This window comes from Phyllobates terribilis, unplaced genomic scaffold (genome assembly GCF_046119375.1).
Source record: "Phyllobates terribilis strain yellow unplaced genomic scaffold, ASM4611937v1 Scaffold_11__3_contigs__length_659146591, whole genome shotgun sequence".
NCBI lineage: Eukaryota > Metazoa > Chordata > Amphibia > Anura > Dendrobatidae > Phyllobates > Phyllobates terribilis.
The window spans coordinates 578740458-578753540 of record NW_027362771.1 but is presented as its reverse complement, the minus strand read 5'-3'; the positions used below and the strand labels follow the sequence as shown (position 1 = coordinate 578753540).

General features: G+C 43.7%; 1 protein-coding gene across 1 annotated transcript in view; it reads left to right on the top strand.

Annotated features, from left to right (window-relative positions):
* LOC141166959 (beta-1,3-galactosyltransferase 2-like) overlaps window positions 1-13083 on the top strand; it is a 330044-nt gene that overhangs the window by 82981 nt on the left and 233980 nt on the right. Inside the window, exon 2 of the mRNA XM_073654198.1 lies at window positions 2457-2696. The gene's annotated coding sequence lies outside the window, so the exon portion shown is untranslated. The remainder of the gene's footprint in view (window positions 1-2456; window positions 2697-13083) is intronic.

Genomic DNA, 13083 nt, shown 5'->3' with positions numbered 1-13083 from the left:
CATGTAACCTAGTCCTGAAAAGGACTCCAATTACAATTAGTCTTTACTCCCACAACCTATCTATTTAAGAGCACAGACCTCCCTGATAAAAGTCGTAGGAAATGCTGTAACCTAGTCCTTAAAAGGACTGCAATCACAACTATTCCCTACTCCCAAGCTATCTGTATATTTGTGCGAAAATTGGCTTGAAATTAACAAGGTATAGCGCACACAGCAACAGCGGTGCCGTCTAACACGCAGCTGCAGCAGTGAGAAAATGGTGGTGACGGGGAAAATGGCTTGGTCTTATAGGGCAAGGACATGTGACATACACTGCCAATGACACATGCCCTTGCTTGTGTGAAAAAAAGCACTTCGCTCCGTGTGTGCGCTGCTGATAGGCTGACAGATTGCACCTCCCCACTGCAAATGCGGGAAAGAGAAAAAAAAATGGAGATCTTCATTGTTCCTGCAGAGATCCATCCCCTGCCCCTCCCCCCACCCCGCTGTACACTCAAACTGCGTATTAACATTAATTTTCATCATTACTGAGAAAAAATCCAGTTATGATTTTGGTGCACGAACAGTTATCGAACATAACCTCGAACAGCCGAATTTTTCTCAAATTGTTCGTGTTCGCCGAACGGCTCGAACACCGCCCAAAACAGCTCGAATTTGAGATTGGCGAACAGTTCGAGTAGAACAACGCTCATCTCTAGTGCTAACCGCTGATCCAATGTGCTGCCGTTCACAGGCTAGAGAAACTTGGACCTACTGCCACTCTATCTTCAGCTCCTTTGTGAGAAAATGTATTTGGGTAGCCACTCAGTCTACCAAATAAAATTCCTGAGAAGGAAATTGGGGAAGGCTTCGCTATTGGTACTGGGGGCAGTGCCAATACCATGGCGTCGTACCATAGTTTGCTGGAAATATTCCAGGCTGGTAGGAGGCAAGCAAATTCCCACAGAAAAGTACACATTTCAAGTGCAAGCAGCTTTAGAGGACTGCCTGGGAGAAATGACACGCAGGGTAGATACGGTTTCCCTCTATGCCAGTCCTTTCACCGAGCTAAATACAACTCTTAGCAAAAAAAGTTGTGGACTGGCTCCGTACCGTCCCTGGCCACATTCACCTGTCCACGTGTTTGTGGTTAGGCGGTCCTTCCCAGTAAGTGCACTGGGGAGGGCACGGGTAATGTTGTGGGACCTGTGCTTGTGGAAGGCAGAGGCGATACCGGGAAATATAGTGGCGGCTGGGGACCGAGTATGGACACCCGGCCGCCGCCAGCAGGAGGTTGTGAAAAGCTGCCGCCTCCACGAGCCTAAAAGGCCACATCTCAAGTGTAAGCAGCTGTAAAAAATTTGGCAATATAGTATTGCAGCCTGTGGGAGGGTGGGTGGCTGGCTGCATACTTGCGCTTGCATTCCAAGGAATGGGGTAGGGACAACTGAATGCTGCAGTGGGACAAGGACGTGGACGGTGATTGCTGCAAGTCTGCAACGACAGGTGCATGGCGGGAGGCATCTTCGCATGCGCCAAGGATCACTAATGATGGGCACACTTTTAGGCAGTGACCTGGGAGTCAGAGATGCTTCCAGAGGTCTTCCCCATGTTGTTCCCATGTCTTTTCAGCACTGTATGCATGTGTCTGATGATGTGTCACACACCACATGGCCAGATAAGATTGTAAAATGTTAAAATGACATTTCCTTGTGAATGCATTTGTCTTGGTTGAAAGCAATTCAAAAGTGCAAAAACGCATCAAAAACGCTACGTGTGAACATAGCCCAAGCTGTGGAAGAGTATTTTATTTTTGTTTTTGGTTATTTGTTTTGCCTTATATACATGTCATTACCCTGGAAAGGATGTTCCTAAACATATTTCCCAGGAAAATCCATTTTGGTTTTGTTTTTGTATGTTTTATTGTGAGTCCGTAAAAGTGGCGTAATACTCCGACAACTTTGTTGACAGCAGTGATCTGGGAGTCAGTAATGCTTCCAGGGGTGTTTCCCATGCTGTTCCCATGTCATTTGAGCACTGTTCCCATCGATTTGGGCAATTTTTTGGCCCTCTGCAGACCGCCGGCAGGAGCCGCCTGAAAAGTGCTTGACTTTGTCATAGACTTACATTGGGCTCGTTACTCGGACCGAGCACTTGAGTATTCAAATTTGCTCGACCCGAGCAACGAGTACCCTAGCATTTTAGTGCTCGCTCATCACTATTGAGCACATGTCACAGTATAGTGGTATTATGCAGAGTGATGTCACATTTCAGAGAAATAAACAGAGTTATGTCACAGTTTAGGGATGATACAAACAGTGATGTCACAGTTTTGGAATACCAAGTATCTTAATATCATAGCTCAAGAATCAGGTATTCATTGAATTTACAGTATGAAAGCACCTTCTGTCTAATATTACACAATGGCCTCCATTTTATGTGCATTTCCTCTCAACTCCCACCCTTCTACTATATAGAGCTATGAGGACAAAGTTCTCCCTATTAAAAAAAACAGCCACAAACTGCAACCAGATTGGGCAAGAAGAAAGAATACGGATATAAGAGAAGGTGCCACTTACAGCAGGTGTTCATATCAATGTGATGTTAGATTTCTGGACCAACCATATACAGAAGAAGTCATCTGTGGACCATACACAGTAACATTGAGCCATATCATATGAGCTACAGAGATAAAATCACACACAGGTTCACCTAAGGTAAGAGAAAAATACAACTATATCACACACAATATTGTATTCTAATCTCAATTTAAGCCTATCATGTGTAATATCTGCCAAGCTGTACATCCTAAAATTACATGTATAATAGTGTCTGATGAGCACAGTGCATCTAATTCTAAGACTTTCATATGTGATGTTGAGAGACTACAGGCTGAATTGGACCTATTGAGTGTTTGTGCATCCACGTGGCAGATGAGGTTCAAGGTGGAGGAATGTTAAGTTATTCATATGGAGACTACTAATGTGTGGGTATCATATGTTCTAGGGGGGAGTAAAACTAGGAGAGTCACTTATAGAGAAGGATCTGGGTGTTCTTGTTGATTATAGACGACATAACAGCATGTGATAGCAATCAGCGGCTTCTATAGCCAGCAGTATACTGTGTGTACATATATATATATACATATATATATACATATATATATATATATATATATATATATATATACAGTTGAAACCATAAGTTTACATACACTAAATAAAAAAACACATATGTATGTTTTTCTTAATATCTGACATGAAATCAGAATAAACCTTTCCCATTTTAGGTTAATTAAGATTACCATAATGTTTAATATTTGCCAAATGCCAGAATAATGAGAGAGAGAGAATGTTTTAAGGCATTTTTATTACTTACCGCAAAGTCAAAAGTTTCCATACATTTCATTAGTATTTGGTACCATTGCCCTTAAACTGAATGGCTTGGGTCAAAAGTTTGGGATATCCTTCCACAAGCTTCTCACAATAGTTGGTTGGAATTTGGGCCCATTCCTCCTGACAAAACTGGTGTAACTGATCCAGTATGTAGGTCGCCTTGCTCACAGCCTTTTCCGCTTTGCCCATAAATTTTCAATTGGATTGAAATCAGAACTTTGTGATGGCCACTCCAAAACATTGACTTTGCTATCCTTAAGCCACTTTGTTTTCATTTTGTCAGTATGCTTCAGGTCATTGTCCATTTGGAAAACCCATTTCCGCACAAGCTTTAACTTCCTTGTTGATGTCTTGAGATGTTGCTTCAGTATTGCCATATAATCTTCTTTTCTCATGATGCCTTCTATTTTGTAAAGTGCACCATTCCCTCCTGCAGCAAAACAACCCCACAACATGACACTGCTACCCCCGTGTTTCACAGTTGGGATGGTGTTTTTAGGCTTCCAAGCTTCTCCCTTTTCCTCCAAATGAAACGATGGTCATTATGCCCAAAAAGTTCAATTTTAGTTTCATCAGACCACAGGACATGTCTCGAAAAATGAAGGTCTTTGTTCCTGTGTGCATTTTCAAACATTAATCTGGCTTTTTTATGTTTCTTTTGGAATAATGTCTTCTTCCTGGCAGTGGCCTTTCAGCCCATGTTGATATAGTACTCGTTTCACTGTGGATATTGACACAATCTTACCAGCTTCCACCATCATCTTCACAAGGTCTTTTGCTTTTGTCCTTGGGTTGATATGCACATTTCGGACCAAAGCACGTTCATCTCTGGGACACAGAACCCGTCTCCTTCCTGAGTGTTATGATGGCTGGGAATTCCCATCTTATTTGTACTTGCGTATAATTGTTTGTACAGATGATCGAGGCACCTTCAGGTATCTTGAAATTGTACCCAAGGATGAGCCAGATTTGTGCAAGTCCAAAATTCTCTTCCTGATATTTCGGATGATTTCTTTAGATTTTCCCATGGTGCTACACAAAGAAGCATGACATCATCATATGGGCTGTCCATAATTGTTTAAAGGCATAGAAACATTCTCTCTCTCTCTCATTATTCTGGCATTTGGCAAATCTTAAAAATTATGGTAATCCTAATTGACCTAACGGGAAAGGCTTATTCTGATTTTATGTCAGATACTGAGAAAAACATGCATATGTGTCTTTTTATATAGTGTATGTAAACTTCTGGTTTCAGCTGTGTATATATATATATATATACTGTCATTTATTAGAAAAGTAAGAACTCGCGGGACACATACGTAATACTACCATTAAGACTTTACAAAGTGGTAGTGTGACGTCATCTGGAATATGTAGTTCAGTTCTGGGCCCTGGAAAAGGTACAAAGTACAAAGAAGAGCCATAAAACTGAAAGGGGCATGGGGGATCTTTGTTATAAGGAAAGACTAAAGTATTGAGAAGAGATGTCTAAGGGGGGAGATGATTAACTTGTTCAAGTACATAAATGGCATATACAAAAATATGGTCAAATGCTGTCTCGTGTAAAAGCCCTTCAAAAGACAAGTGGGCAATCCTTCTGCCTGGAGAAAGAAAGGTTGAATCTCCAGAGGAGACAAGGCTTCTTTACCATCTGAACCAGTAGCGTAGCTACCGGGGGGGCAAAGGGTGCAGTTGCCCAGGGCCCCGCGCTCTCAGGGGCCTACCCGGAGTTACGCTAGTATAACTGTAAGGACAACATCTGCAAGGAGTTTGTATGTTCTCCCCATGTTTACGTGGGTTTCCTCTGGGTTCTCTGATTTCCTCCCACTCTCCAAAGACATACTGATAGGGAATTTAGATTGTGAGCCCCAATGGGGACAGTGCCCATAATGTCTGTAAAGCGCTGTGGAATTAATGGTGCTATATAAGTGAGTAAAATAAATAAACTGTATGGACGTGTGCAGCACGCTGATACAGTTACACTCTGGAGCACAGCAGGGAGACTCTATGTCCCTGCACTGCCAGGCTGCTGCTATTGGGCAATTGAGCAGGAGGGGGGCACCCCGGTGTCAGCATCGGTCCCCCCTGATGATTGCCGGCACTTCACCAGACATGGTCATCCACAGTGCGCTGTGTAGCTGTGTCTGGTAGTAATGCCACGGCAGGGGCGACACTGCGCCTTTAATTGTGCTTGTGTGTCGCCCCTGCCGCGTTATTAGTACCAGACACAGCCACACAGTACACTGCGGGCGGCCATGTCTGGTAAAGTGCCGGCAATCAAGAAGCAGCACTGGCGGTCCTGCAGAGATCCTGGGGCCAGGTCTGTGATGGCCAAAAACACGCCGGCGGTCCTGCAAAGCTGGACGGGACATAGGCCGGGAGCAGGTAAGTGAGGCTTGTTGCCAGCTTCCCTAATCCCCATATTAAATGTATTTCTAATGTATTTGTGTGTGTATGATGTGAATGTCTGTGTATATATATTTATGTCTATTTTATATGTGTTTTTAAGAATTTATGTTCAAATATGTATGTATGTATGTGCATGTATCTTTGTGTATGTTTGTGTATGCGTCTCTGCGTAATGTATGTGTGCATATCTGTGTTTCGTGTGTGTGCGCATGTCTGCATGTGCGTCAGTGCATGTATGTGTAGCGCCCCGAGGGTTCGGCCGCTACAGGGGTATTGCACCTCTGCCAGAGGTGTGGTATTCCACTCCCAGGTAAGGATGGAGTATGGACCAGGGCTCAGTTAGCTGCATACAACACACTCACCCCATTTCCGAGGGACAGTTCAACGGTGCTCTCATTAGACAGAAAGGCAGGCACGACAGACCATGTCCCTGGCTGGAGTGGGGAGGGGGGAGGAAAACCCGGTGATGTAGGAGCAGGAGGGGATGGTTCCTGAGTGTAGGTAGGAGCTCATTGGTTGCTGGTCACCTGGGCTCATGTTTCAGAGGGAAGTATAAAAGGTGAGCACCATCTTAGAACAGTGTTCAGTCCAGTTCCGTTCAGTCAGTGAGAGGAGAAGACAGGGAGTGGAGGCTCTGTAGGAGCTCTGCTCAGAAGTGGGCCTAGAGAAGAGGCCGAGCATGGAGGAGGAGAAGGAACAAGAAAGAAGAAGAGACAGAGAAACAGGAGGGCTCAGGAACAAGAAGGTGGAAGGGACCCTAAGAACCCATGAGAATACCGGGTGAAGGGTCAGGCAGATTAAGGGTACCGGATCCCAAGTTGGTGGAGGAGAAACTACCCTCAGCCGAAGACCGGAGGTCGTGATCATTTATTGGTGCGACACCTCATCAAACCTGCTAGGAAGGCACCATATAGGACAGCGGGGAACGGGGCCCACGTTTACCCTCACAGATCCGCGGCAGCTGGACAAAAGTGGGTCACTGGTGAGGCAGGCCAGAGAAAGGATAGAAGGGGGTCCTGGGCCATGCTCCTGAACTGCCTGGGAGTTGACCGAGTCCTACACCTGGTGGACGCAGCACGGCTCGGGCGGTCACTACCTGTACAGAAGTGACCCGGAGCAAATGAACTGTGAGTAAAAGACATTGGATTGCAGTACGTTGTCTGTGTACTTTCTCGCTCCTCCAGCACTAACGGTACTGGGACTTTCTTCACCATCACCCCCACCATCCACTGCACAGCCCTGGTGCTACACTCTTCCCGTGGGGAGTTAAACAACCTCAGATGTGTACACCATCAGCCTCAGGGGATTACCTTGCAGCGGCGGTTCATAATAACCGCAATCCACGGGTGGCGTAGTCGGACATTATCAACAGTACATAGCAGACTACCATTGGTCTGACCACCCTGAGCCACGGACCGGGTTGCCACTACTACCCCCATCATTTCCCTATTGCCCGGATCCAAGTGCCCCACGGCACATGGGGGTGCATTATACTATAGACTCTGCCTATGGGGGTGTATTATACTATATACTCTGCCTGTGGGGCTGCATTATACTATAGACTTTGCCTATGGGGGTGCATTATATTATATATACTCTGCCTATGGGGGTGCATCCTACTATATAGACTGCCTATGGGGGTGCATTATACTATATACAGTTGTATTAAAAAGTTTGGGCACCCCTATTAATCTTAAGCTTAATGTTTTATAAAAATTGGTGTTTTTGCAACAGCTATTTCAGTTTGATATATATAATAACTGTTAGACACAGTAATGTTTCTGCCTTGAAATGAGGTTTATTGTACAAACAGAAAATGTGCAATCTGCATTCAAACAAAATTTGACAGGTGCATAAGTATGGGCACCTCACCAGAAAAGTGACATTAATATTTAGTAGATCCTCCATTTGCAAAAATAACAGCCTCTAGTCGCTTCCTGTAGCTTTTAATGATTTCCTGGATCCTGGATGAAGGTATTTTTGACCATTCCTCCTTACAAAACAATTCCAGTTCAGTTAAGTTTGATGGTCACCGAGCATGGACAGCCCTCTTCAAATGATCCCACAGATGTTCAATGATATTCAGGTCTGGGGACTGGGATGGCCATTCCAGAACATTGTAATTGCTCCTCTGCATGAATGCCTGAGTAGATTTGGAGCGGTGTTTTGAATCATTGTCTTGCTGAAAGATTCATCCCCTGCGTAACTTCAACTTTATCACTGATTCTTGAACATTATTGTCAATAATCTGCTGATACTGAGTGGAATCCATGCGTCCCTCAACTTTAACAAGATTCCCGGTGCCGGCATTGGCCACACAGCCCCAAAGCATGATGGAACCACCACCAAATTGTACTGTGCGTAGCAAGTGTTTTTCTTGGAATGCTGTGTTTTTTTGCCGCCATGCATAATGCCTTTTTGTATGACCAAACAACTCAATCTTGGTTTCATCAGTCCACAGGACCTTCTTCCAAAAAGAAATTGGCTTCTCCATTACTGTGTCCAACAGTTATTACATATATCAAACTGAAATAGCTGTTGCAAAAACACCAATTTTTATAAAACATTAAGCTTAAGAGTAATAGGGGTGCCCAAACTTTTTCATATAACTGTACTCTGCCTATGGGGGTGCATCATGCTATATAGACTGCCTAAGGGGGTGTATTATACTATATACTCTGCCTATGGTGGTGCATTATACTATAGAGGCCTATGAGGTGCATTTATACTATATGGAGGCCTATGGTGGTGCATTTTACTATATAGAGTCTGCCTATGGATGTGCATTATACACTATATAGAGACCTATTGGGGTGCATTATACTGTATAGAGTCTGACTATGGGGAGTGTATTATACTATAGAGGCCCATGGGGAGTGCATTATACTATATTGGGGACTATCTGGTGCATTATACTATATGTAGGCTATTTAGGGTGCCATCATACAGTGTGGGAGATAATGTGGGGTCTTTTTACAGTGTTGGAGACATCAGTTTGGAGGCTACTAAGGGGTCAGTATACTGTGTGGGGGTACTGTACAGTGAGGGGGCATTATACTGTGTATAGGAGAGCATCATACTGTGTATAGGGGAGCTGTACATGGGGGGAGACTCAGGATATTATTATATGTTAAGTGGGCACTTATCATTATAGGGGAACTCAGGTTATTGTGACTGTCAAAGGGGCACACAGAGGGCACTATTACTTTCTAGGGGGCAAAATGAGGGCACTGTTTTCTAGGGCACTTGCACACGGCATTTCTATAGTCTAGAGGTTTGTTTTACCATTTAGATGGCACACCGTACCACACAGCAGGTGCAGTAATAGGGACACGGCAGCAGCGACGCAGGATGAGGAGTTTGTGCAGGTCGGGAATAGATGTGGTCGGTGCCTGAAATGTAAGGAGTCAAATGTGTATTTGTTGTAATATCTGGAGATGAGTCCTGGATGGAGAAGTTGTCGTGTCGGTCTTGGCCACATGGAAAATACGGGAAAAGTGAACGATTTCATCAGACGTCACCTGTAAGGTACTCTATTCTGTATAACTGTACTGTAATCTCTTTAGTGTTCTGCACGACTGATATCTAACACTATATGGTTACCATATAGCAGTAATATCAGCGCTGGTCTTTGTTTAGACATTATTTTTAGTAACAGCTCTGTCCTCTGTTGAGGTTCTCCTGTGGAGGTTTCGCCAATTTAAGATACACCAGGTAACTGCTCTCCTCCAAATTAAAGATGTCCGAGTGCATGCAAAGAAGCTAATTAACCAAATTTGCTAATCTGGTTGAAAAACTTCATTCAGAGACTGAACCACTCAAAATTTCATACTTTATTACGTAAACATAGGGTTATAAAGTATTCTACTCCTAGGTGGGATTAGTAAAATTCATTGCTCTTTCTGATAACTTGGCACACTGCAATTTGCTCATCCATGTATCTCTTGGCCTCAGTAACGCCATAGGAATTCTGATGGGAGGGGTGAAGTCGTCTCTCAGCACCATCTTTGCCAACTCGACATAAATTTCTCTGTTATCAGCCATGCACATGCATATGTCATTCCCAGGAAATCATTCAGTTGTTCATGCCTACAATAAGAACAGAAACTGTTATATATTCATTAACTATTAGCATAATCCATGTGCGTATACACATTTGCACACACACATACACATAGATTATTCCATCATCTCTATATTAATTCACACTGATTAGGTAATCTATTAAAAGAATCTAATTGATTTTCTATAATATATATATTTTACCTTGGCAGACCCCCCTAAAATCAATTATTTTCTTTTAATATCCATATGCTAAAAATCAAAGGGGGAGAAGGAATTGACCCCATGTTAAGACAATTCTGGAACCCTATGATGTGGCGGGCCCCCCGTCCCTTTTCGACGGACCCACCAACGTTTCCTAAATCTAACTCAAACGAAGACCTACAGGAAAGGGATGGAGACCCTAAAAGCTCTAGTGACTGGGTGATCAAGGGCACAGAAATATGGATATTAACTTTACAAACTTATTTACTTCCGGTAATCTCTCTGTTCTAAGGGGAACTGTTTGTTCATAGGCCTTTTCATTAGATTCTTCGGACAAGATGCTGACAGGTACTGCTGCATCTACTGTTTTGGCAATTAACCTCTTGACACAGGGAATCACACAGATCAGCAATACACTAATTAGAATTATCACACTTAGTAAAATAATTCCCCCTTGGATTAACCAACTCTTCCAATCTCTCATCCAAGAAAAATATTTATCCCAGGGATCAGTCACACCTGAATTCCTTTCCAGTTCTTCACTTAAATCTGTCAATTATTTGAGAGCATTAGTAACTTTCCCTGTGGGGCCGGTATTGTCTGGGATATAAGTACAACAATGCTCACCTATCATTTTGCATTCCCCTCCTTTTTCTGCAAGTAACATATCCAGAGCTATTCTGTTTTGGAAGGCCATTGTAGATGTGGGTGCTAGTTGGTCAGATATCCCTTGCAAGTCATCTTTGGTGTAATTGACAAATCTTTGTTGGTTATAATATATGTAATTTATCCAATCTGCGTTCTTGTTGACGGTTATTATGGGTATTATGCACTCAAATCCCGCCTTCACTTGGTCTCGGGCCTTGAATTCGTCTGGCACCCCCCTAGGCACTCTGAGAACATCAATATATATATATGGGTCAAATCTGCCTTTGGGGTTAACTTCTCTCTTGGCCCTGTATGTACCTGCAAACGCAGCCTTTATTTCCTCTTTGGATTCCTGGGACTCAGATATAAGGTAAACAGACATTATTGCTTTAGTTAAGGCACATTCCCCAGTTCATTTGCCCTCCAGTCTAGTCCTAATCTTCATGTCACCACAAATCCAGTACACGTCACTCAGAGATTGTTTCTGGTCCTGGGCCTCTGTACCCTCTATAGTACTGTAATTCCCACAGTAACCTTGTGTAAAATTCCCTAAGAAATTCCAACTCCCCCGGATGTTTTGGAAACAAGTGTAATTTCCTGGGTAGATGATTATTCCCTGTCCGGGGCTTGATATTCCGTCGGTAATGAAATATTTAGTTCTCCAGGGGATGCAGACACTGGAATTTGAAGTCCGGTTGGTATACATATCCAAGAGACACCTTTGCACCTCCTCAGGGAAGATTAGAGGGACTGTACCCAAATGTGACCTGGCCTTTGAACATACATAACAATCACTAAAGTTATGTTGGGTTGCTGTATACTTCATCCATTCTAACCACCAGTTATGATCTGAAAATCTGGTTTCAATGGTTAGGGTATCCTCATAAGTGGAATTGGCTATGGCTACCATACCTTCCATCCTGTGGTGCCGAAGAGCTAAAGGGTTTATCTTCGGACCCTCTTTATTAGGAATACTGACCAATTTGAACTTTCCCATACCTCCCATACTTCCTTCACTCCAGGATCCTAATATATATATTCCTCCATCTTGCTCTGTAGGGTTCTCTATGGTGATGGTCAACCCATGTACCTATAGCCCTACACCCAGTTTTAGTTGACCTTTTTAGTAGTAGCAAAGATTTCCCGTTATTATCCTTTTTGTCCTTAGCAGATTGTGGTTTGTATCCCCAGTTGTAGTCACCTGTGTTCCACCCAACAGCACCCCACTAATCACATTTTTGTCCCCAGTAATTGTCAGTGACACAGATATATTGGTCAGCGTCCACCCACAAAGCTCTTAACCAGTCACTACTCAATCTCTCATACCCCCTACAAGATACTATCCCACAGTAATCAAATTGGAAAGTCACCACACTCAAGGAAGTGTTGTACCAGAAAACTGGAATACCATTCTCTTTAGTAATAATTGCTTGGAATGCACGTGTTACCGTAGCAAAGGCTTCCCCCATAGCTACCGTCATCAGTAAAAGGAACATCAGGGTTGTGGGTCTGAGACCGCCTTCTTGCTATGGGATGCGTGGACCCATGATGTTCGGCCTTTGACCTTCACAGCCGTAGGTGATGTAAGCAACACTTGGTAGGGCCCTTCAAATCTGGCATCCAGTGTGCCTTGCACATGATTCTTTATCCAGACAAAATCTCCAGGCTGGATGCTGTGAGTACCTGGTTCAAGATCTGAGTCTGGAATAGAAGAGTACACTGTAGCATGTGTTATTTTTAACTCTTTAGCAAGTCCGACAAAAAATTCACAAGCTTATCATTCCCTGAACTAAGCTGCTGTGGGTAATATTGACCCATTTTAGGTGGCCCCCCAAACAAGATCTCATATGGTGTGAGCCCTGTGGGTTGTCTCGGGGTATTTCGGACTGAGTATAGGTCAATAGGCAGCACCTCTTGCCATGGAAGTGACAGTTCTTACTGGCTTTAAGAATTTTGTTTTTCAAAGTGCCATTCATCCTTTCAACTTTGCCGCTACTTTGAGGATGATAAGGAGTATGCAGGCCCAAATCCGCCCCAATCATCTCCCAGATTGATTTGGCAACTTCTGCAGTGAAGGCAGGTCCTTGATCACTTTCAATCACCCCTGGAATTCCGAATCTTCATATAAACTCAGCCAGAAGTGTGACGCCCAGCTGCGCTTGGTATCACAGATCCTGGAAGAGTGCATTGATGGATCCCTCCACAAGAGGCCCCCATAAACATTCACACATCTCCACCTTCCACCTCAGACCAGCAGAGGGAGCCCGTTAGGGATATAAATTGGGAGGGTGGAGCTAGGTAGTTCAGTCTAGTTTCAGTTTGCAGTCTAGTCCAGTACAGTCTGAGAAGAATTACCTCAGAGGACAGAGCCTGTTCCAGCTCCTGC